The 24,344-nt window shown below is 38.2% G+C and overlaps 2 long non-coding RNA genes across 2 annotated transcripts; one reads left to right on the top strand and one right to left on the bottom strand.

Annotated features, from left to right (window-relative positions):
- Positions 1-209: 209 nt before the first annotated feature.
- On the top strand, positions 210-23,544 carry LOC147756707 (uncharacterized). The gene is made up of 3 exons (XR_015324304.1): positions 210-2,042; positions 11,667-11,913; positions 22,432-23,544. It is a non-coding gene; the product is annotated as an uncharacterized LOC147756707 (long non-coding RNA).
- LOC111247135 (uncharacterized) lies at positions 15,088-18,953 on the bottom strand. The gene is made up of 3 exons (XR_002671974.2): positions 18,815-18,953; positions 17,917-18,148; positions 15,088-16,130 (listed from the first exon to the last, which is right to left on the bottom strand). It is a non-coding gene; the product is annotated as an uncharacterized LOC111247135 (long non-coding RNA).
- Positions 23,545-24,344: the final 800 nt, after the last annotated feature.

The following is a 24,344-nucleotide window of genomic DNA, read 5'->3' as shown; positions in this document are numbered from 1 at the left end:
AGGGAGTATCGGTAATAACCGTCGTAATTACTTGTTGTACTGGAAAAGACTTTTCTCGATTACGCTTATACTAACATGAGGGGCCTTTCAGTAGCATTTGAGCGTCGGTGCAGACCATAAAATCTACCAAGACTGCTGTAAGAACTATCAAATTTAAGTTAGTGATGTTTTTATTATTAAACTAGTAACCGGCAATTACATTTTGTTAATTTGTCTATTTTTTGCTTTGGATTGTTCTTCCTTGTTCGGTTCACCGGTGTTGAAATACCGGTGGTCGTTGTAAGCCGAATATGCCAAAGCCAACTTGACCCATAAACAAAATTGAACTCAGCAGTGATAAATTGATGAATTGCCATTTTGTGTTCTATGTACCGCTATGAAAATGGGCCTGTCTAACGGGTCTAAATGTAAGCTTGGCCACGCGACCACAACAAACTTTTTCCTCACAAAGTTACGCCATCCTGTAATATCTCGCCCTCCGCAAACGTACGAACAACAGTGAATAGCACGACTCATGTAGGTGACTCGTTGAGTTTCATAACAGAATCTAAATATTATTAGTCTACCAAATAATAAGATTTCTCCGGATTTGTATCGTTTATACTGTACTACTAGTGGAAAAAAACATCGCATAGTGATAATAATAAATTCTGATAGAATTTTTCATCTTCTGTGTACCATGCGGATGTATTGCGAAATGTGACCATACAAATCATTCCGATTAGAAGGAGCCATTGTGGCAAGTGGCAGTGCAGTAACAATCCCCACGCAAAATTCAATACGTTTGTGAGCGCTTCCGTTATTTGAGATTCTGGAAACATTTGCGTCTATCAGGAAAATTACTGCTTCTTACAGATTAAATTACGCCTATAGTTGTGAGGATGCCACGTAAGGACCCATCATCCGTGGCGGTTTTCTGTCTCATCTGAATAGACGTCTATAAAAGTGATGTTAATATGAGGCCTGGTAATCTAACTAAAAAAAAGAAGCAATTATTTTCAGAGCTAATTAGCAACGAAACATCTGCACAGATACAGGTGAGTGAACAGACTTCGCCTATCTCGTTTTAGGAAAGGACTGCGCGTAAATGGCATGTTTAAGCATCTGCTGAGTAAACTGTACGAAGATCGCTCTCTGACAACGATACTTCTCTCGAAGGGTACGTGCTTGGTATTATGTTCGGCGTTTTTCCGGTAGGACATGGACAACTATTCTTGTTTGTGTGGTGCTTCACCGTGTTACCTGAAAATTCGTGAAGCTTCATTCAGTTTGTTCTTAAAATTCAACTTAACTTATCGCTTAACTAAGCCTGATTACACTTACATGAATTCATTTCTAATTTAATATCTATTTATACGTTCTATAGGTTTGATGAAAAAGGACTGATCATCTAGCACTGTGCCTTCAACTAATGAAAGAACACACTACTAAAAATACATTGCTATTAAAGGAAAATCGATCCACGTAATTGTGCATAACCTCTTTGATAACCTTGCCGATTCCTTTTTTTTTAACGAATAGGCAAGTTTATCATGTTTAAAGCTAGCTACTTTTAAAGGTCCTGTCAGCCTATTGTCTATAGCCCGCTCAATAGAACATCACCGTACCAATATAGAAGTTTTTCTTTATTAGTCTATTTATTTATCAACGACCTCGATTGTCTGAACGGCAACAGCAACAACGGGAAATAATAATCTTAATAATATTACTATTATCATGCATCACTTATTTTCATCGTTTGTTGATGTGCATCAATTTGGTAAAGTATGATTCATCTTCTTCGTATTATTGGAGCCAGTCTCAGTTGTGACTGGTCTGTGATAGTCCAACCATCACAGACTCACCCCTGACCCCCGGCGCAATCACGCATAACTATGCGTGATGAGTGGTTGCAGGATGCAGAAGTTCAGACGTTTTTAGTGCTACGATACGTACGGTGCGTGGTGCCAGCGATCAGATCGATTGTCTACGAACTGATCGAGTGACCAGAAGCCACCCTGCTTCCCAATGAAAACTGTTTGTTGTTTCTTCACCCTAAATAGGTAAGAAACGACGAATGAAATTTTCGTCACTGAATCTGCACACAAACACATGGGTATTTAAGCCAACTAGAACCGCTTCATATAGCAGTATAAATAGATAGTCGAGTAAGCGCCTTCTGGCTGTCAAGTGAATGTTTCTGATCATCGATTTGACGGGCACGGGCCAACCCTCATATGACGGATACCTCATAGTTAAATATTTCCAGTTCTACGTCCGGTACTGCGATTAGGGATTCCAAGTGCGTCCACGCTCGGATCTCAACCCGGACAATTACGTGTACCTTAAGTTTTTCAGACAAACACGTCCACTATGCCATCACTAAATATGTGACAGCACAGGGTAAACAATTGTTGCGCGTAATAATAATTAAAAACAACTTCACTCAATCAATGCTTTCCAACGACCGCACGCACGTACGGTTTATTTACTTAATTAAATAGTTTACTTTATTTAATCTCACATATTGCATGATACGTGTCACTGGCGTGGTTCTAATCCACGATCTCTCACTTCCGTGCGTTTTAACCGTCCAATCAAGCGTGTTAACTCACAACGTAACAACGTAGACGAGCGGGGATAAACCCATCCTATTATATGCTTGTTTATCTACATGTTTATTGAAACCTCGGAGTACTAATAAATCAAGCTATTCTATAGTGACAAATAAAATCGTTATTTACCTTAACGTCAGTCTAAAATAGATAGAATTTAGGTTGGACGAATAAATATATCTAACTAGTAGACTTAGTTAGTGACTTTTCTGCATTTTTTGGTTTATTTTGGTAAATTGAGATATTATGCAATATCTATAAACGGCACACCGTTTTGCTTCATAGAATCGTTGATGCATTCACAGATTTCTCAAAAAAGGAAGCAATTTATATATTTTCATATAGAAAAGCTTATTACAATTTTGGAGGATAATGAAGGTAGCACGTCCTTAAAGTTCAGTTTTTCTAATGATTTCATATATAAGAAAGCGTATATTTATATGCTTATAGCTGACGTCCTTCCGCTGAGCTTCACTTTGGCTCGCTACGAAAATGCGACCCGCTGTAAACACAGGTGGAGTTCCGTTGGAATGTACTTCCATTAATATAAGTTCCTATCAGACGTATCGTAACTTTCCAGAAGTCGCCTTGATGAGTACTTCCTTATTGCTTTTCTGAATACTTCCGACTTTTTGACTTCTACTATTTATTGAAGTAGTCATATTCTGAGTGACAATTGTACCTTCGGAAACGTGTGAGCAAAAACGCCACCGTAAACAACCATAGACCGCCCTAGAAACGGGTAATCCCCATTTTAATTCGCTTGCCGCCAATACTAAAAGTAACTTTGTACTTCTGGATGTGTACGGACAACCGTTGAATTGAACGTTTCTTTGCATGCGACCTCCGTAAAGACTGAATCACGGTTATACACAAGGTCTGGTTAGAGACGTTTAGTTTTTTTCATGCTATCAAAATGTCAGCAGTTCCATAAAATAGAATATCGTAAATATCTCTATATTTATATATAGATATAGAATATCGCAGCTATCTCGTCGTAAGGTCATCTCGACAAGTCATACTACAATGGGATAGATGCTTAGTGTAGTATCGAATTAATATTCGAAGTGAAGCACAGAACAGAAATCGGACCTCAGTTTTACCTGATCGTCAACAGGTCGACTTTTTAGTTGGCTGGGACGTATTTCGTAAGCTGTCTTCCGTAGGCCGCTAAGCCCATGTGACGAAGCAATGAAGACAAACGCAGGCCCATTCTGTGCATTAATGTTGCAGTTCGTCTTAGTCCGTTGCCAACAGCTTCTATTGCGAACTTCGGAAGGGCTTTGAAGATGGGCATAACATGAATCAGTTGATGGTCACAGATTGTACGAAGCCTTTTATGGCACTATTATTATGTGCTACAGCGCCAGTAAGGTGCATTTTGCTAGAAGCATGTTGTAAGCACGTATTTCACTGTTCTTCTATTTAGAGATTTTCGATTGAAGAGCACATAGCTTGTAGCTATGCATAGAACTATCCTTAAGATTTATGTATTTGTTCGTTACGCAGTGCAATCGTATCTATAGTGTATTCCTCGAACGGCATATTTAGGTTTGCTTAACAGGCTCGTTTAGATCAAAGTAAATCAGAAATTACTTCAGTGTCATGATATTTGGCCGAGCATACGTTAGGTAACGGTAGAAACGATAATATACTCTATCATCTGATACAGATGTAAAATATTAACAGAGTACACGGGGTCAACGGACTCGAATCAGGCAGGAAGAACATAAGAAGTTCCCGAAGGCTGCTAAACTTACGATTACGCGTATGTCATAAAAGGCTCTTAGAAACCAAAATACATATTGAAAAATAGAGACGTTTTTTAAGGGCTTGATAACTGTCAACGGTGAATCAATTTTATCAAGATTATCAATAGGAAAAAGAATTTCTTTACTCCAGCAGTTTAAGCACCTCTGGTTTACGCTAACTGCGTTTACTCTTATTCAAGCAGTGGACAAAAGCTGTGCTTCAGACCTTGATATCGAACACAATTTCGGTCCGGATCGTTCAACTTCAAATGGAAGTTGCCTGTAAGAACAATTCTGAGTTGAAAGCGGTCGAATATGACGAGATAGTAGTGATCGATAGTTTTACACCGAACTATGGAAATATATAAAATCGTATTTGTACGAGCATTTTTAGTTTTGAACAATATTTAATTCTTGAGAATGTGTAGGTAGCCAATTTGGCAGCTAGGAGTCCTTTCATTGAACCACTCCTTGATTGTTTTGCTTTACATCGTTACTATTGGATAGGCACGATAATAAACTGGCAAATATTATTAATGATTCCATTAGCATCAATCAATCAATTACCTGATTCGCTTTGTTTTCCGGATCGGGAAACCGCTTTCTTCAGAAGCGTGGACAAGTTGCTCGGACAGGCAACACCATGTTTCTATTTTACTTGTAGGCCACACGGAGTGTCAATTTTAACGAGTAGGACGGCCATTGTCAACGGCCTTAATAGCTGGGACTCCATCCACGACACTCGTGTGGCATCACAGAATCACAGAATAACGGGCCTAAAAAGGCACACAAACATAACCGTCTGTAACGAAATAGCCTAAAGTTACTTCGCCACTGCATTGATGATATTACACAACTCTAAACATTACTAACCTAGTATTCAAGGTTGTTTAATTGATTTTGCTAGAAACAAGATGCCCTGTTTCTTATTGGGAACATTTGGCATCAGCCAGTTTCGCCAGACCAAAGATTTCGACAAAGAGTATATTAAATAACAATAGAAATAACCTTAGAACGTATACCTAACAAATTAGGTAACAAGTTGAACACGTGCCACACGTAATGGAACCGTAAAACTTTCATAGCACACGAAGTCTACAGACTGGGAGCAGACAGATGGAAGGAGAATATGACGTCCGTGAATCTACGTCAAACTTCCAGCTATACGATTTATAGTTTAAGGAGAACAACGTACAACTTGCTCTGGTATCCTAATCCTTGTATGCAGGATTATCTGCTTTCATTAGGGCACAAAATAACTATCTAAAATAATTACTTGTTCACATTTTTTTATCTTCGAATGATGAAGGGGTCTTCAGTATTTACAAAAACAGCACTTAGGCACAATCGAAGTTTTCCGTTTGTAAACAACCCAATGTATGCACAATGGCCAAATAGATCTCCACTAACAGTTTAGTAAAGTATACAAATGATGGCCTATTACAGACGTATAATTTGCTATTGTTGAAATAAATGTGTCAACATTTGTCTTGTTCCTTGCACTAGCAGAATAAGGCATAATAAATATATTGGCATTAGACTATCCCCATGACAACTAGCTATAGAATACATTTGGGCACTGTTCAAAATATAGAGATGTTACAGTAAAAATATGGCTTCGTTCGAAGCAATCTCCTTGAATCTCTGGAAGTCAACGAGAGCTTTGGGCCATACGACACATTGATCTCCAATCGAGCAGCAGGTCACCGTAAAACAACGTTTCTAGGCAAAGCAAAAGCAAAAATATCACTACTAAATATAACGTGAAGCACAAGTAGGCGTTATATAATGCTATTTTTTTTTATTTGAGTTAGGTAGAAGTAGGTGAGGTGTAATTGATTATGTCTGCTTGACATGATCAGTTAAACTTCTGTTAGAGTGCACTTCGGCTTTTTTTCTGCAAGAGTCCCTTATTCAACGTTTTAACTAATTAGCTCAAATTCAATCAGTAACTATTAGGGACGGGGGGTTTTAAACGGACTGTGGCACAACCCAAAGCAATAACAGTGTTTGCTCATCTCATGAGCTGTCCCCTTTTCATGGGAGACTAGATAAGAATACTGGTACTATTGTAATCATGGCAGAAATAATTAAAATTCGAAATCCTTTTAATAAATCTAAAATAATGAATCTGATTTAGGCGGCTGTAAACTTTGAGACTTGTCTGAAATGGATATGCGTTTAGACAATGCCGAAAAACTGAAAACACTGAAAGTCAGCGCATAGAGAACTGTACAGAAAGGCCAAAAAGGACAAACTAAAACTTGAGTCCTTTAAGTAACAAACTTTTATATATCATATTTATAATTCGAGCACTCAGGACCAAGACTAAGCTTAACAATTTTGCCCATGGCACGGTGGAGATCTTTTTGTATAAATTAAATTTTCTTCAAAAACAATAGTTTTCTTATACGGGCTTGAATAAATCGCTCGACCGCAGTGTAATGAAGTGCTTCTTAATACTTGGTCTTATTTCTATTCTGTTCGAACATACCCATGGCAACACTAATCTGCTAGAATTTCCCAGTAGCCCAATTAGCGGCCTAGTTTTTTTTTACTATCTCAACATATGAACATTGCAAACATGATGGAAAATAATCCATATAGGTTTGTTATTGTGCGATGTCAAATTGTTAACGTTCGTCTACAAACTGTTTGTTTTGATGTTTGTCGCTTCCGCCATTCTTTACCGTTAACGTGACTTTTTTTTGTTGCTTTTCATATGGATGAATTGGAAGTTCTCGTTTTGAGGGCGGGATCTTGGTCTCTTAGGTATTTTACCGAACAACTTCAAACTTCCAATTAAACAGAGACGAACGATGAGCTGCAATTGATATTCGGACTGCTGGCATTACACGAATTGACCTTTACAATGTCAGCAGCTTTGTTTACAATTATAGATAAAAATGTTGTTACGTAGTTAAGAACAAATCCTTCCGTGCGCGAGACCCATCCGAATTTCAAGCTAACTGATCAATACTGCACATTGTCTATCTTTATCTTTTCGCAATCGTCAGTTACCACGAAATAGTCCTATTATAATATCGTATTCGTTGGTAGGATAAAACGTTCAATAGACACCCAGGAAAAAGGCGGGTCGATTTAGGAGTACGGAATATTAACTGTAGTGCAAGCTATTTGTCGACCTAGCACAGGAAGCCTTCTCTACGAGAAATTTTTGTGCATAGTTTTCTTTTAATTGTTATTCTACTAAAATCCGCTAAGCAATAAGCAATGAATAACGATAACGGCTGGCAAAAAACGTCGGGCTTGTCAAGATTACTTAATTGGGACCACTATTTAACCCTTTGCCAATTTGTTACCTAGTTAGTCAGCGCGTTATTCTACGGCCAGCAATTACATAGACACCGAATGGACCCCCCAAAACGTTACCAGCTGTTGACGATTAACAAAACGATATTTAAATGTATTGTGTGTTTCCTACAATTCTAAGTTTCGAAGCGTCACCAGCAACTGATACATAATTCGGTGCGTAAAAATATGAACGAAATATATAATTATAAACAGCCATATTATTACTACATTGGCTACCTTGTACGCCTGCTAATGCACGAGGATCCGGAATTAGTGAAGGATAACACTGCAAGTAAACCGCGTACATCTGATCAGATGTCCATTTTTACTCTAGTTTCTTCCGCATGTGATATATAAATTAAGTAAGACAATCATTATTTTCGTTAAAATCGACTTCGTCCTCATAGGCTGTGTAAGTAAATTATTATTGCTCAGTTATTTCTTGCAAATCGAGTTCCGTCAATTAATCAGATTAGAAATTCGCGTGGTACAAAGGTCCTTTCCTCTAGCAACATGGACATTTCCTATCTGTCCTCTCAGAATCTAATTATAGCCAAACGGTCTTGTAAATAGGCAAGCTTATAGGCGAATAAAGCAGACATCACAGATTCGCTATATTGAAATTTCAATTCCTTACAAGGTAATCATTGTGTAGCTAAAAGGATCACTTTAGGGAACCAGCAGCACTGAAATTATCAAGTATTTTGTACGACGGAATAGATATATGTATGATTGTAAATGATAAAATCTTTCGAGTTCGTGACGAGAACCACTCAGTCCTGCAATGAGCTCCCTGATGTGATTTTTGAGTAAAAAAAAACGAAAAATATAATGTAAACTCGAGCATAACAATAAAATGGGACCCTTGATAAGCCAATGGCGAGCGTTTTTCTCTGACGGGACACTTAGAGAGAAAATGATCAGTTTTTTTTTCTTCCGACATTTTGAGCCAAAAAACCGAACACTAACTTCAAGTCTAAATAAGTATAAAAACTTGCGTATTATAAACAATCTTCCAAAAAAAACAGACTATGGCGTGGATTATCATCTTTTTCTAACCTTAATTATAATGATTATAACAATAAATTCAATTAGCAGGGATACATTAACAAAGTCAACAGTAATCAAACATCATTTTTAATAAGTCATCCAGTAACTGCATCGGCCATTTGAAGGCCATTCGGTCGGCCATGGCGTGATGGACCTGCTGTCATAACCGAAACCGGACGAGCTGACATGTGCAAAAGCCATTATGTCGGCACTGTCCTATAGCGTCCCATAGACGACTGCTCGGTGATAGTCGCGTGGAGAACACGATCGTTGGCTGCTTACATCAAATATAACAGCCACCAGCAGCGGTACGGTAACACGTCTAACGTGAACGGTGATTCCCGCCATCCCGTGTGTGCTCACGTGTGCCATAGCATTGTGGCTACTCATATAAACTATATGAAGCAAACCGTTATACGAACACTTATCGGCTAGGGTCTGGCGAATCGCTAAGCTATGTCGTATCTTGAAACTCTTCGAAGGATCACCGGCGGCCATTTTCGGATTTTTTGAAGTACAAACTGCCAGAGACATTTTGACACACGGCCAATTGTTCGATGCTTTAGCGAGTGTGTTGCAGATATAGATGGGCAAACCTGTTTCAAGTATTACAACTTTGAAATTAATCAATATGCCTATTATTGAATAGAGTCATTGAATAGATGAGGTGAGGTTATCTGTTCCTCTACAGGCTGTTACAGGTGTTGGTGTCCTTTATCAGGGTACAAATTTTGTCCACTTTTATACTTTAAACTTCGAAACAGGCAGGTTTAGGTATCGTGATGGCACCTCGGTTCCAAGCATTTTCGTTGATTGATCGAGCGCTTAGAATCCGCGTGTGTCAAGGGTCGCCAGTATGGCAGATGACCAGGACATTATGTCTCGCCCAGCGCGGCATTGTCCTACAGAAAATATGATCTGCAAGTAAGCCCAGTCATACGGCCGCACCGGAATCTGATTCCCACATAAAAACTAGTAAATACATCGTGACTATTTATACTCGACCACTCGTTGGTTAAATGGCAACAAAGCAAAAATTCTATTATATTCTATATTTCGTAAAAATAAAAAGCTACGTAGATTTGAACCTAGCAGAAATCTTTTCTTCGATTTACATATTATTTCAAAGCAACATAAAAAAGCGTACCTATTGACGGCGCTCTTACAAAACGTCAACATATTATAGGCGAACGATTTAAAGTGCCGAGTTGCATGTTGATGATCAACAACAACAACAACAACAACAACAACAAACGGTGATAAAAGCGTCGATATTAACGAAATTGTTACAACTGTTATTACATCACTGTGTTAGAGTTAAAGCCTTCGAGCCGGATCTATCGAAAAATAGTTACGTATGATGTATAATAACACTGAATGCTTTGCGTGACCTATTGGTGGCAAGCTTTACGTAACTTTTCACTCGAAAACTTCTTAGCTCATCGCAGCAACGACATGTCTGAAAAAACGTGGCCGGACTGAAACGACGACTTCATGAACGCTGTAAAAAAATTACTAACATATGACGTTCGTTACTGTAAACCGATCCGTCGGCAAAGAGTGTCGACACCATCAAACTTTCATTGATAGTACCTACAGCCTATAGACACAGTTCGACGACGAACGGAGACAGACAGATAGATTCGCACTGACCTATATGTCGTTGTTTTTTGTGGCCTAATTGTTTACGATGTACTATTAATTCTGTTTATACGGTGCGAAATGAAACGAGTTCGTCGTTGACGGCACCGTCGCTTCGAGCCACAGACAGCTACAAGCTTCGCTTTAACTTAACTTAGCAGAGTTTCGGCGAAATAGTCCTGCTCTCGCTTCCTGGGCCTTCTACAATATCGCAACATAGTGTTATATTTAAAATATTGATCCTGATACTAGTTGTGCGAAACCTCTCGGGCGGTTAATAAATCCCAATCGTTTTCGCTCATAGCACACCTTCGCTACCGAAACAACATAACATAAGGCTGTGGGTACTGTGATCAGTCTTGCTGCGATCATGATGCGAATAAACCCCAAAAACTTGCGCTTACCATCGATAAGCCAAGATAAGGCAATACGAAGAATGTATTTTATTGTTGCGACGTGTTGGTCAGCTGCGATTTATGAGATGTCTGTCGTCGTCTTGCTCACCATGTAAACAATAGTTCGGTTTTTACGATATTAAATAATAACACACGGATAGAAAAACAGTCAGGGTCAATCCCAGGGACCAGAGAACACATCGCTGTCTAGAAATATCCGTGTTGAATCTATGCGTTTATTTATTAGATACATTTCAGGCTTGGTAGTCGATACTTCGCATGACATCTTCAATCTCTCCTGACGACCAGAGATGTATAAACGTACAACTGTCTATAGCGCGTACATCATAATTAATCAATTTGGTTCTTCTATAGGCGGCACATCGATAACTGCATGCCACGCACAAAAGACAAAGAAGTCGTCACTCAATAACTTCAATAACCTCGGTTCTCACATTACTCTCTACTAGTGGTCGGCTACCTTCGTGATTCGTCATCCCTTTGAACAATCGATCAAATAGGCAAACGAAGGTAAATGTTTTTATAGAAAAAAAAAAAAAAAAAAAGCACCCAATAACGTGGTCGTGTTCACGGAATCGCTTAACGGCTTAGCAATGCCCACCATTCACTACTGACCCTTGTTATTTTTGACCGAATATCAAATAATCGCACGGGAAAAGTTTGCTGGTTACTATGACTTCAATCCGATTAAAGTGAGACATGAAGGTGTTTTTTTTTTAAACTATTTGTTTTTGTTACGGCTGGTGTCACACCCTCCTCTGACCATCGCTCTCCAATTCAAACCCCGCTACCAAATGCGGTAAGAAGCCCTTTCGAATTCTGCCGGAAAAAGCGAAAACTGTTCTATGTAAAATCGTCTAGAAAATAGCATGATAATGGATGTCTTGACCTATCAACAGGTCGGTGGCACGTTAATATTCTCTGCTATCACAGTCGTGCCATACGTCACGCGAGCTAACGGGGCGATCGACTCGGTAGATATTTCGAGCACCAACTTTCACTCGCTCGGGAGAGGCAATATTTTTTCCTGGAGCATGGAGCGTTTCCGGATCTGAAATCTCTGGGTCTTTGATTGTGGAGTACCCGCGAATGCTACTACGGAAGCCATAAGTGCGCACACTTCGTAACCACACAACTCCCATACGGGTATGTAGCTTGCATCATCTGAAGGTTCTAGTATTCGTAAGCGTTTGCTCATCTAGATATTCTGTAATTTCATACACTATGTATATTTTTATATCAAGTTTAAGATCTCCATGAAATTATCTTGTCAGTAACAGTCACGCGCGTGCTGGTATTAGAGGTGAGCTTGCTGTAGACGTCTTCCATTCTCGTTTCGCGTCGGTTCTACGTCATTCCTACACCCTGTGAGACTTATTTGCTTCCTCATATTGTGAAACCAATGACCCCTTTTGATATAGGCCGTTTGACGGTTATCTAGTACGCGTTAGGTCGAGACCCTTCATTGGCAGGCAACGGGATTCGTATTCGCTCGCAGCTGTATGGCTTCTTGAGTTCTGTGATTCTTTTGAACCATATCGATTTACTCCCAAACGTCCATCAATGTAAATAGAGCTCTAGACCATTTCTCACGTCAAAATCTGTTTGTTCTGCCAAAAAAAAAAACTTGATTTTGCCTTGTGCGTCCTGCCTCTCAAGAGTGCTATATTTAAATATATTTAAAAAGTCAAACGTGGCGGGTTATCTTGATGCCGCCGGAAGCCATTTCTCAAAATTTCATAGATTTCTTCCGAGCATATTCTTGGTAGTTCTAGATATTATCGTCACCGGGTTATGTCACCGGGACTAGTATTATTTTTACTGGAATTTACTTTAGATATAAATAGATTGAAACAATATGTCGATAAATTAGCTGGGTATTAACCTAACTGTAAGCCCTATTCAAGATAACAAGAACAAATTATCTGCAGACAATAATCCTGTTTGTTATCTTGAGCTTCCTTATTTTGAGAGGCTTCTAAAATTGAATATTGACTATTTTCTGTGACCTTGTTACTTGTTCTTTTAAGTCTACCATATACAGTGCAGATAAGGCCGGCAACATCGAACGATCTTTCGAAATTCTTCAGTTTTTTTTTTTTAGATCTCTACTGCTCGTGATATACGATTAGGTTCTCTTCCGCATCGTCATAATCCAGGAGCAGAACACGCCGTATTTGTTTTTTTCAAATCTGTTGTGCACATTTCCTAAAACATCCTGTTCCTCCAACTATAATACTGTCAGTCTATAGAACAACTTTGCAGTTAACTTATGCGAGACAGTATATAATATTATGACGAATCGGCAGGTGGTAAGGTAAATTCCATCTTGGATGACTTTTCCTCAGCGAGAAAACACTCTATTTCATTCATTCTAGCTACGGTGATATTAAACAGGTACGTTTTATATGTACCCTTTCGAACCTCTCCTAGTTTTTTTTAGTACAGTTACTAGTATTGTATTTAGCATCGTTGTTTTCCGGCTGAGATTTAATACCTCAGTTGTTGCTTCGACCAGGGGTAGTTTCATATTTGCAGGAGGCACTTTGTACGATAGCTAAACTTCGGCATACAATAATTTAGTTCACGTATACACTTAAAAGAGGACGGCACTCTTCAACCTGGGAAAGCATAAACTATGGTTATGTCACCTTTTCTCGACGTTAAGTTGTCACGTTATTTTTATGTAAATGCTAGGAGTGCTTCTAGGGCCATAGTTAGATGCCGGATTCATTCTGGCCGTTGAAGGCCGTCGTAGTTTTTTTCATTTTTCAGCAATTTTATTTCAACCTGCTTTGCCCCCTACCTCACCTCTGTACACCGGTACAGCGGGCCAATTATAACGTTGTCACGTTCAGATTTCGACTTATTATCCGTAAAGTCATTCCTTACGTTAAGCGATTTCCAGATTTCGTGTTACCGTCTCAAGAGCCATTGGTCACTTGCAGTACAGTCCACAATCATATTCATTTTCTTTTTCTTCCAAAGATTTTGTGAGAATTCTGTGCCGTAGTACAACAATAAATTACAAAATAAATAAAAACAACAAATTCCTTATGTATGACTCTGCTTTCGTCTATAAAAAAAAAAGTAAGTGTTTTGACTTTAATTATTTTTATTGCCATTAAGCGTAGCCCCAGACGGTGTTATCTAGCACCGTTTTTTTTACATTCGCTAAACCATTCGCTGTTACACATATACACAGTCTGAGTAATCGCTCCGCCCTGTATTTTTCTTTCTCGGTTTTCTTTTTTTTTTTTTTATTTCGTATGTTGTAGGTAATTCTTAAGTATAAATAATTTTAGAATCTCTCCCTAGGAAGGATAGATGTGGATATTCTTCGAATGTAGCTATCGGCCCCCTTATTTTGTACTTTTTTTTTTTTTTTTTTAATTAAAATCGTTCAGTTAGTTTTGCGCTAACTTCGAGTGATGCATATCGACCTAGGTTTGTATGACTATTAAGGTACTCATGGCTAGCTGGTCATCACTTTTTGTGACGTATGCCGACGTATGTCCTATCCAGCTCGTACGGAAGACAAAAGCCCCATTGTCCCTACTTCGGTGACGTCGACTCTTAGCTTTCTGTGTTAATGGCCAACTATTGCCACTTAACGTTTGTTTGAATAACTGGAAGGTAAAGATCTCTGTGGAATGAACGGCCTGAATGCATTCGCAAACGTGTTCGTGCTTGCCGAAATCGAAAGGGATAGAACCGCTTAGTAATCCGTATTCTAATCCGACTATGTACTCAGTCTTTCTGTTAGGAGGTTTAGTTGATTGTGACAGTCTCTACCGGACCCAGTCAGAAACCAGTTACCTGTTTTTAGCGTAAGTACTAGATTACTCGGAACCTGCCTGGAAAGATTAAGTGTCAGTTCAAATCTGATAACTGGTGTTACTCGCTACAACTTCTAATAGTTACTGATTGACTCAACTGTATGTATGGAAAAGTATGCGTCACGTCCAAAAAGAACACCGTCTGAATAATATACGATAAAAGCCGTATTTTATACGACAGTCTTCGTATGACCAGGTGGTAACTTACCATCATAGATGGCTACTGGAATTTCTTTTACTGAATGCCGTAATCACACCGATCGTTCTTAAAGTCAGACTGTAAATTGCCCAGTTATGAAATATTTACAAACATTGTTCGAGGGTCGTACCGCTGTTTGCACTAAGTGTATGATTATTCACTGCTTGTTCCTTTTTTTGGGGGGTATACCCAAAAATAATTATACCATTTGTAAGTTTATAGCTTTCGAGTGAATTAATTTCGCAAGAACATTACTAATATCTTTATTATGAGCATATTATTGACATATATTTGCTACTAAATTTAAGCGGTAATAGACTATTGCAGAGATCACAACTTGTCTTATCCGTCACTTATAAGTTCACAGCAAAAATCGGTCAATCCAGCGGTAGCGATACTTATCACTTGGTGTTCACTATGTGCTTGACTGAATAGCGACTGTCAAACGATGGGTACCATTGTCGTTATACAATCTCCATCTGCAGGTTAAGTTCCCGCTCAGTTAAATAAAGCACGGCAACGAATTATCGACAAGACCATCGATTTCTCCCAGTGACGTCTTTTTTTTTGAGATGTTTTTTTGGCTCGCACAGAAGTATTCGAATTTTAATGATGATCTCTTTTGAAATAAATTGCCACTCTGCTACGTATGGTCGAGCCTTGTATGAATGGGGTAAAGATGGCTGCCAATGTAGATTGACATCGGCGATTACCAGCGATCATCGAGTGAATAATGAGAGGAAACTTTCATAGTTATCGTAATGTAGGTTGACAACATATAGCAATCGTCAACGCATGTCCTTTTCAGAATATAATTAAGTCATAAACAGCTTGCCACACGCAGATAAAATAATTCTAATAAATAAACGAAAACGACGGATAAATTAATCGTTTATCTGCCCCACACCCTAGTCTCCTCACAAAACGTAAATTTCCGTCTGTACAAAAAAAGCACTCGGAGACGCCAAGCCAATATTGCTACTGAGAACGCTGATAGTACGATGGAAAACCGACCGAAGTCCATAGATTTGCCTTAACACGCTTTACTCTACTGCTTTCACTGGCTTACTCTGGGGCTTGTTTTATACGATACATTCGGTAGTGTTTACCTACGCGACTGCTTTATGGAAATTTGTACCGTAAGCAACAGCGTACCGCAGCAGGTTAGGATACTGCCGTTAAGAGCTCTAGGTCGTTCATCATATTAAGGCCAAGCTGAGAAGGATACATCGCAGTATTGCTTAATGTATGCAGCATTATCTTTGTCTTATTCCATTTTTTCTCAAGCTGTTCGGGCTGGAATCAGCAAACGAAAGGTCACTGGCCTGTTAAACGGACACATAAAATAAAATACAGTCTAAGTGCTTTTGGTAGATGTACGAGGAGGAAAAAAGTAGCTAAGTCTAGATTTGAGCTGCAGAAACACGCCGCCTTTAATGAAGCAGATAGGTACCGCTACACACTCCTACGCAAAAGTCTAGCAGCTGTTATTCCTTAATTCTCTTCAAATATTTCGTTTGCTTTTTTTTTTTTTGCTTGTATCTGCTCATCATGATCTCTAAATTGTGGAAATTCATTGCACTCCTTATCGCTGGACCGGTATTTTATATGCTGGCCAAAGAACCATAGGAAATACACATCGCAATGTTTACTAGAGCTTATTTAGCTCCAAATATGTCAAGGATGAAAAATTATCGTTACATCAAATTACCAAAATATATTAGAAATTCTATTTTGGACATATAACGAAAAAGCTTAGAATATACTGAAAATTTCAAATAATATATTTCAAAATCGTAAAAAAGGTTTGTTGTTGTAAGATGTTTCAAAGCTTCATTTAAATTTCAAACAAAAAAAAGTTTATTAGTAGGGGTTGTAATGCCAAAAAAATAATGAAAACAGCAGACATAAGCGTTCCTTACTGCAGCTATTTCATTTACGTATAAAAAATGATATCGAATCCAGTAGTGAAATTGTTTGCGGTAAGTTCACTTACAAATAACAATTTCACCATAAGAGAAAATATAAAAAACAAATAGTTCAAAAATTCCTAAGCAAAAAAGAATGATGATGATGTCTAAGAATTGAGAAATGCCCATGCTTCCGCGTATGACAATGTTCTTATATGCTTAGGGATAAGCGTGCGAGAACCTCTTCTGAGTAAAATTATTACTTAAATCGATAGGTTCTGTGCTACCATTTTGTTCAGGAAATTAAGTTGAGATTTCAGAAAAAAAAAACAACCAGACCAAATCAGTTTCGATTGACGTTCGGCATGCGTCTCGTGGATTGCAGTACCTTTTAAATTCTAATATGTTAACAATGAAACTACCAGTAATTAGATGGAGGCAATATTTATCAGGCGCTTGCATTGCTAACTACTAAGTTGACACGCGTCGACTTCCCGATGCGAAGACAATGCTATTATGTCTGAATGTAGGTACTCACGACAAACAATGCGATTTTAAACTTGTGTGATTATAATTTTGTGGCAATGCTTGCGAGATGAATCATAAAAAAAGATTCCCAAACGTCGCATCGGGTTAACTTATTAGTTTTTTTTTATATAAAAAATTTTGCCATCTACAACAACAGTCAGTTATCATTTATCAAGTTCTCTAGACAAGCCAAAGCTGTCTATGGGTTCAGAGTTCACAGAGCTACCACTACAGAACTCACAGAAAAGCGAAGATAGTATCTCGCTGTTGCTCCTCGTCCTAGAGCAGTACCCATATTTTCCGAACAAATAAAGCTCTATCGTACGCCTGCTAAATATGCACCGCGATATTTAATTATCAGTTCACATGGGTCGTTCCAGATACTGTTAATAACTACATAATCGAAATTTGTCAAATTGGTAGCTATCTGAATTTGTAACCAGCTCCAGCAGTTAAAAACAAATAGAAACCACACACGTTTCACAATATGTTCTAGGTATTGATTTGCGCAATGACTTGAAAAATTCCATGTTTTAAGGGCCTTTTTACATCTAGTTATTCGCGTATTGATATAGGGCACGTTTATTATTTATCTATCAGCACGCTCCAAACGTGCACACGCCGATTGTATGCCAAGGGTCTAACTGGAACGGATATTGCATATGTACGTTACCTCTATACGGAAAGTTCTAATTTTATCTCAGCAGAAGTGAGAGGACCGTCCGATAAAATAATCTAGATCACAAGCAACATCAAAGTCGCCTTGAACCCGAGTCGTTGAAGTCCTTTGATCATCACTATACCTCGGTTGCTTGTCGATTTCTCGGAGAACACCGGACGTCAGACTGCAGGTAGTCTTGCTAGGAGCATCCAAGATGAAGTCGGGTGGGTCTGCTGCCCAAGACCTGTAACCACCTCGGATGTAATCAGAGGTGAGACTGGAAACCTCCGATGAGGAACTATAGTTTTCTTCGGAATAACTACTGCTAGTGAAATTCTCGACGCATTGGCCATATCTTACTAAGGAAGAATTATAGCGAGCGCAAATCGGTATGACTGGAAAATCATAGCATCTTCGAGACGGTACAAGAACGTAACCATTGTAAGAATCTGTGTCTGCCAGGACCTCAAGGTCGTCATCCCACGACATGTCCTTCCTGCCGGAGACTAACATAACAAACGAATAATTCTGGTTTTACTACTTGTAGTGGTCCACTACATGACACAACTGACTCGCACTCTAATATTCACAATTTATCCCGTCGTTTTTATCGAAAATCGACAACGCGATACAAATCGATTTAAGATCTGGCGAGCGCTTTTTGCAGAAACGTATCTATTGCCCGAGAAGCTCGAACCTGTTCCGATTAAAACGCATTACAAACACTTCTCGACTTAAGCATATTTGTGCAGTTACGTATAGTTTGAATGTATTTTGACTCTTAGTAGATTAGAGACTAAATCCAAATAGGTATAGAAGTGATTAAATCGTGGATAGATATATCGGCAATCGGATGGAAACGCTTTTATATGATTTAGAAAAAAAATGAACCTTAGTCCCAACGTGATACCTTTAGGCGGTGTCCACCTGTTGAGTAATTTACAGGACAAATTCGGCTGACACAGGCTCAAAAACAAGCCTTTCGTGATATACCGCGGACTGTTTGGGACTTCGTTATTGCTACAATAAGCGAAATTAATTTTTCTAAAAATTTCTAACCAATTAAAGCTATGAACAATGAGCTAAGCACTAATATATTTTATGGAAAAGGAAAAATGCTATATAATTACATGTTATAGTAAAGTGTATGTGACAGGCTAAAGCAGTCATTACCGGGACTTCGCATTAACTGCCGCTGATGTACCATATCGAATTCGAACCATAACCCAAAAACGAAAACCTCATATTATTATGCATACATTTAAAAAAGTATATCTAAAAATTTGCGGTGTAAAATAACAATTTAATAACAATCTACTTCAACTTTAAAAATCATATCATCTCCGAGCAAGGGTGTAAGAAATTTATATTAGCGTAGATTTTGTATACAGCAATACGTATGTACCAATAGCCCATTCAGGAGTCAGTCTGAATTAAGTAATTGCTTTTAACTAATACCTTGCTCTGAGGCAAGGGGTGCGGATACTTCGTTGCTTTGGAATAAAAAAATATTCCTGCGACTCTCGCGCATTGTTACTTTTATGCAATTGTATTTTACTATACCCTTATAGAATACTGAGCCCTATAACATATCATATATGCACATAAACATGTTACGATGTTTTAGAAGTCAATAAAAATTTTTCTCGTGAGCTGATTGATAAAGATCAATATGTCTTGTTCAATGCAGGGTGTCCCAAAAAGTTGTGATTAAATTGGGTTACTGTTAACTTACTAGCACCATTGCAAACTACTCGGAAGCTCAAAACGGGTTTTGATGACACAGCTGCATTGCTGTATCGTGGTATAAGGGCATATCTGAATGAAAATCCTCCAAACAGATGAGTTAAACATAAAGGTCCCACTGAAGAACCCTGCTAGTTCCTCAGACCTAACGCTAACCAACTTGGGCTTTACTTTGGGGATAAAGTTCACGCGAAAAAGCCAATGATACTGTACCACTTGGAATTTTGCCAAACTATTTTATTGTTTAGTTAGACACTAACTATACGTAAATAAAAATTATTATAATCATGATTATTATAATCATATATAAATTATGATTCGTATACATATATTGGGTTGTCGAGAGAATATTGGCCGTTTTTTGAACTAGATGACTTTAAGGTCAGATGTATGAGGTCATGTCGGCCGCGTCGCCTAAAAGCCGAGATATGGCAATAATAGGTTGTATATATAAAATATCTATATTCAAGCTTTAAGATAGAGTACTCTGGGCAATGATTAAATTTTTGCAAAAATTCACTACATTATCATCACAATTTTTGCCCAGGCCCATAAAAAATTGTGATGTTTATTATTCATTTAATATTTATATATATAATATAATTTATAAACGGCCTATAAATGATTCTGTCGCTTTTGTTCTGGAAATTTTGATTTGAGAGATGCTCCTCGTGGTGATCGGGCAATTGCAGTTGAGCAAGACAGGTGCACGATTATCTGTGATATCGCCAAAAAGCTAAACATTCATCACCAGACAGGATGAAGCCATTTGAAGGAAGCTGGTTACGAAAAAAGGCCCGATGTTTAGGCGCCCCTCAAACAAACGCAAGATTACTCGTTGATTATATTTCTATCTGTGAAACTCTATAGAAACACAACGAAATTGACCAACTTCCGAAACAGTTAATCACATTAAGATAATAACACCGATAAAAAAAAAAAGACGAATAATGTGCTCCACAGTTTATGGCAACGTTCAGACTGACGCCCAAATATATGGCGCTATGCGTTTAGCAAAGCTGGGAAAGACCAATGCGCGATTAGTTGCTGCTGCTTCTTGGAAAACAAGTTTATGCTGTTTATAACTAAAAAAAATTGTAACAAACCATTGAGAAAATAGATCAGAGAAGGCGTCGCCTTCCACCCTGACAACGGCGGACTACATATATTTTTAGCTGCCCGGCAAAAATTTAGAGAGCACAAATATTGCGCCGTAAGACTTCCATCTCATTCAGTTTCTGCGGAATGTCTTAGTGCTGTTAATTTAGTTCCAAAGAAAAGATGCTAAAATTACCTCGTATAATTTTGTGTGTGTATGTGTAGAGACGAGCGTAAGTTTTTCTACGATAGGATTATGGTGTTATGAGGGCAATAACAGAAAACCATCGATCAAAATGGTACATATTTCGTTCAGTAATGTTACTTCAGAATATAAAGATAAATTACTTGAATTTTTATTATAAAACGATTTATGCTTTTCGACAATCCTATGTTCAATCCAAAACAGGCAATATATATATATAATTTTTCATCGATCCTTGATCATATGAAGATGCTGATATTTGTCGCTGCTTTTTTTTTTGCTGTTTCATCTCATGAATACCCAGTTAATCAGTGGCTTAGTCTGGGCGCTTTAAAGACACTGTGTACAGTATCGGGATTGAAGGTGCTTCGATGATGACAGTTCTTCATGCGAAAAGAAACTATCTCTGATATCAGTATCACTAAAATAATCGATTATCCTTTTTCTATTATTATAAGCATATACCACGACGTTTTTGCGCCGAACAATGTATTATATATTTACTGCATTGAAAATCAATTTCACTTCATCGTTTTGTCAAGGCCAGGGCTATGATATCATGCTGGACGTATACCGAATGCCAGTTCGCTGAAAGCGGCCTATACAATTACTCTTTGATAACTTTCTACGTTTCGAATTCTACGTCTAGGATCGCCGTTAAGCATTCCATCGTACTTTTTGATAACTGACGCCAGATAGGTAGCCCGATTTGTCGAATAGCAAAGTCACGATAGCTATGCAATCGTAACTAACTTTTTAGGATCATATTCGAAATCTGTAAGGTATATGCCTGGCATCGCCATCGGCATTCCTTTGGTATCGTTCGTCGAAATCGCCTTATTGGGGAACTAATAGACTATCTACGTTAATACTGTCTCTATATGTTTAACAAAGATGTGAAGATAACGCCACTCAAGGTAGAGCTTAGGCAACCCATGACATCTAGTAACAGAGAATTGTGATGTATTTGAAAGGATTGATCATTTCATCTCGTACGGCAGCAGTGAAGTATGCCAAATAGTAAGTTGGCACTTCAATATAGAGGGCCGTCATTTAATTTCTGAGCGCTTAAAGTAATAGCTTCGAAGTTGTGTTCGTTTGCGTTTGTGTTTGTTTTTAAGGCGTAATTGGCTACGAGGTGTCTATTTGAATTTATAAGAAGCAGTGAAATATTCCCTAATCCACTAGAAACTACACAAACGTTTAGCGCAATAATTTTTCATTTTTAAGACTATATAAATAGTATTGCTGATAGTTTCTGAATCAACATTATAACTTTCTCTCTGCGAACCAATTCTGTACACAGAAACCCAAAAGGGAATATGTTTAATTAGCAATAGCACATTTTTTACCGGCCTTGTTCCATATTGTTTTCCCCATTCGAAACCATCAAAAATAATAATATCGACGATATGGTTCGTTCTTGCTATCGTTTTATGCCTCTGTTTCAAAAATAACTAAATAGTGTCTTCTTACAGACTCCTAGGAAGGAGGAGGCGAAAAAACGGCAATCATACCGATTACAGAACTCAGGTTCGAGAACCGTGTCAGTACCCTTTGGCTGTACACCATCCACTACCTAGTTTCTACTACTACTACTACTACTACTACTACTACTACTACTACTACTACTACTACTACTACTACTACTACTGCTGCTGCTGCTGCTGCTGCTGCTGCTGCTGCTGCTGCTGCTAGCCAAGTTTCCATCTCGAATCGAGAAAATTAAGTTCGTGTAACTTGTAACTCATCTGGTTTATTTTTAGCTAAACGTTTTCGTATTGCAAGGAATAGTTCGTGTATATGTATCGTCGATATAAATAGACCATATCGCCACAAACGAGGTCTTTCTGAAATGAAATTTTGGTTATACTTTATAGTGAAATGTTAGATTCTTCCCTTGAAAGACCTCGTTTTGTAGAGCATATTACATTCTGGACTTTATAGCGAAGTAGAAGAGCAATCATAGGCTTTCTGGCGAGCTTCGATAAAAAATACAGTTAGCTCAAAGTCTTTAGTAAATAGACAAATGACCTTCGACTTGTACTGAACTATGGTAAATACATGAAATAAAAGTAAGGCAGACCTTAATATGGTAGGACGCTGCTTTGCGAAATTTAATCTTTTTTGAGTACGAGGAAAAACACTAGCGGTTGTTTGGAGGAGAAAGTTGATACAAGTTTTAACGAACCAACGCTGGCAATTTGACGGGGAAATATGATGTCTTAGATGAGCAGCAAAGCAAAAAATCAAAAGCCCAGTCTGACGACCGTACAACGTTAAGCGGTCGAAGACATTCAATTTTCCAATCGTACGTTAACTCGCTGCGAGCGTTATAGTCGTTGATAAACCATACGCCACTACATGTAAATTAAGTATCTTCTATTTAGGAAGATCTCTGAAAGCGTTGTTAATTCGCTAACTAACCCATTTTCAAAATTGCCCACTTCCATCCGTCATCAAGAAGATATCGCATTCATTAGTCTATTATTAGCTACTTCATTTAGAGGATACTCACATTATCTGAAATGTACTTGTATCGATCCCTAAGCATCAAGTAAAACAGCTAGCTTCAAATTGGCAATTTTAAATTTTTGGAATTTTTTATTTTTAATTTTAGAATTTTAGATTTTTTGTAGAAACGCATTTTTACTAGTTCTGCGAGAGATTGAGAACGAAAACTTACCTAACGAGTCGCTGAAACATAAATTACCTTCAATTTGGTACGTAAACGGAAGCTGAGATTGTCTCCTTTAACCAGCTTGAAGTTCAAACGTATTGATATTAATAGAGGCAGTAGAACCTTTTCCGAACAGGCATATGGTAGGTGTGAGTAAATGTGAGTAAATGAGTAAACGGGTCGGCCTCGTCTTTCTGGCGAGACGCATCATGCAGTATTTTCGATGTTGCACAAAACCGATACGGTTATCTTTTGAATTCCAAATAATGTAAGATTTACATGACCAACGGAGTACCAGCTCACATTTAATGCTATCAATGATGAACAAAAAATTTTGCTTAAATCGATCAGAAACTAGCTAATCGCTACATGTCACACATGGCATACCCTGTACGTCATGTAGATTAAAATTTTGCCGTCAACGTACTTACGATATTACATTACACAGCGGGAAATCCGACTGCCAGCGCTATACCGTTCCGGCAGGACAAAGCTAGCTAGCTAGCACCATTCGCTAGGCAGGCATTGAAAAGAGAGAATCACCTCACCCAAATATATGTTGAATATAACTTTCAAGAAGTCGTCTACCTAATCAGGTATATGCTTACAGAGTGTGTTAAAGAGGCAAATAAGTCTCCTTCTGTAAAGAAATTCGTCGATATTTGCGACGAGCTTTTCTTCCGTACTCTATTTATTTATTATTTATCGATC

Source organism: Varroa destructor, unplaced genomic scaffold (genome assembly GCF_002443255.2).
Source record: "Varroa destructor unplaced genomic scaffold, Vdes_3.0 BEIS01000003.1, whole genome shotgun sequence".
NCBI classification, from domain to species: Eukaryota; Metazoa; Arthropoda; class Arachnida; order Mesostigmata; family Varroidae; genus Varroa; species Varroa destructor.
This window is presented reverse-complemented; position numbering and strand designations above follow the sequence as displayed.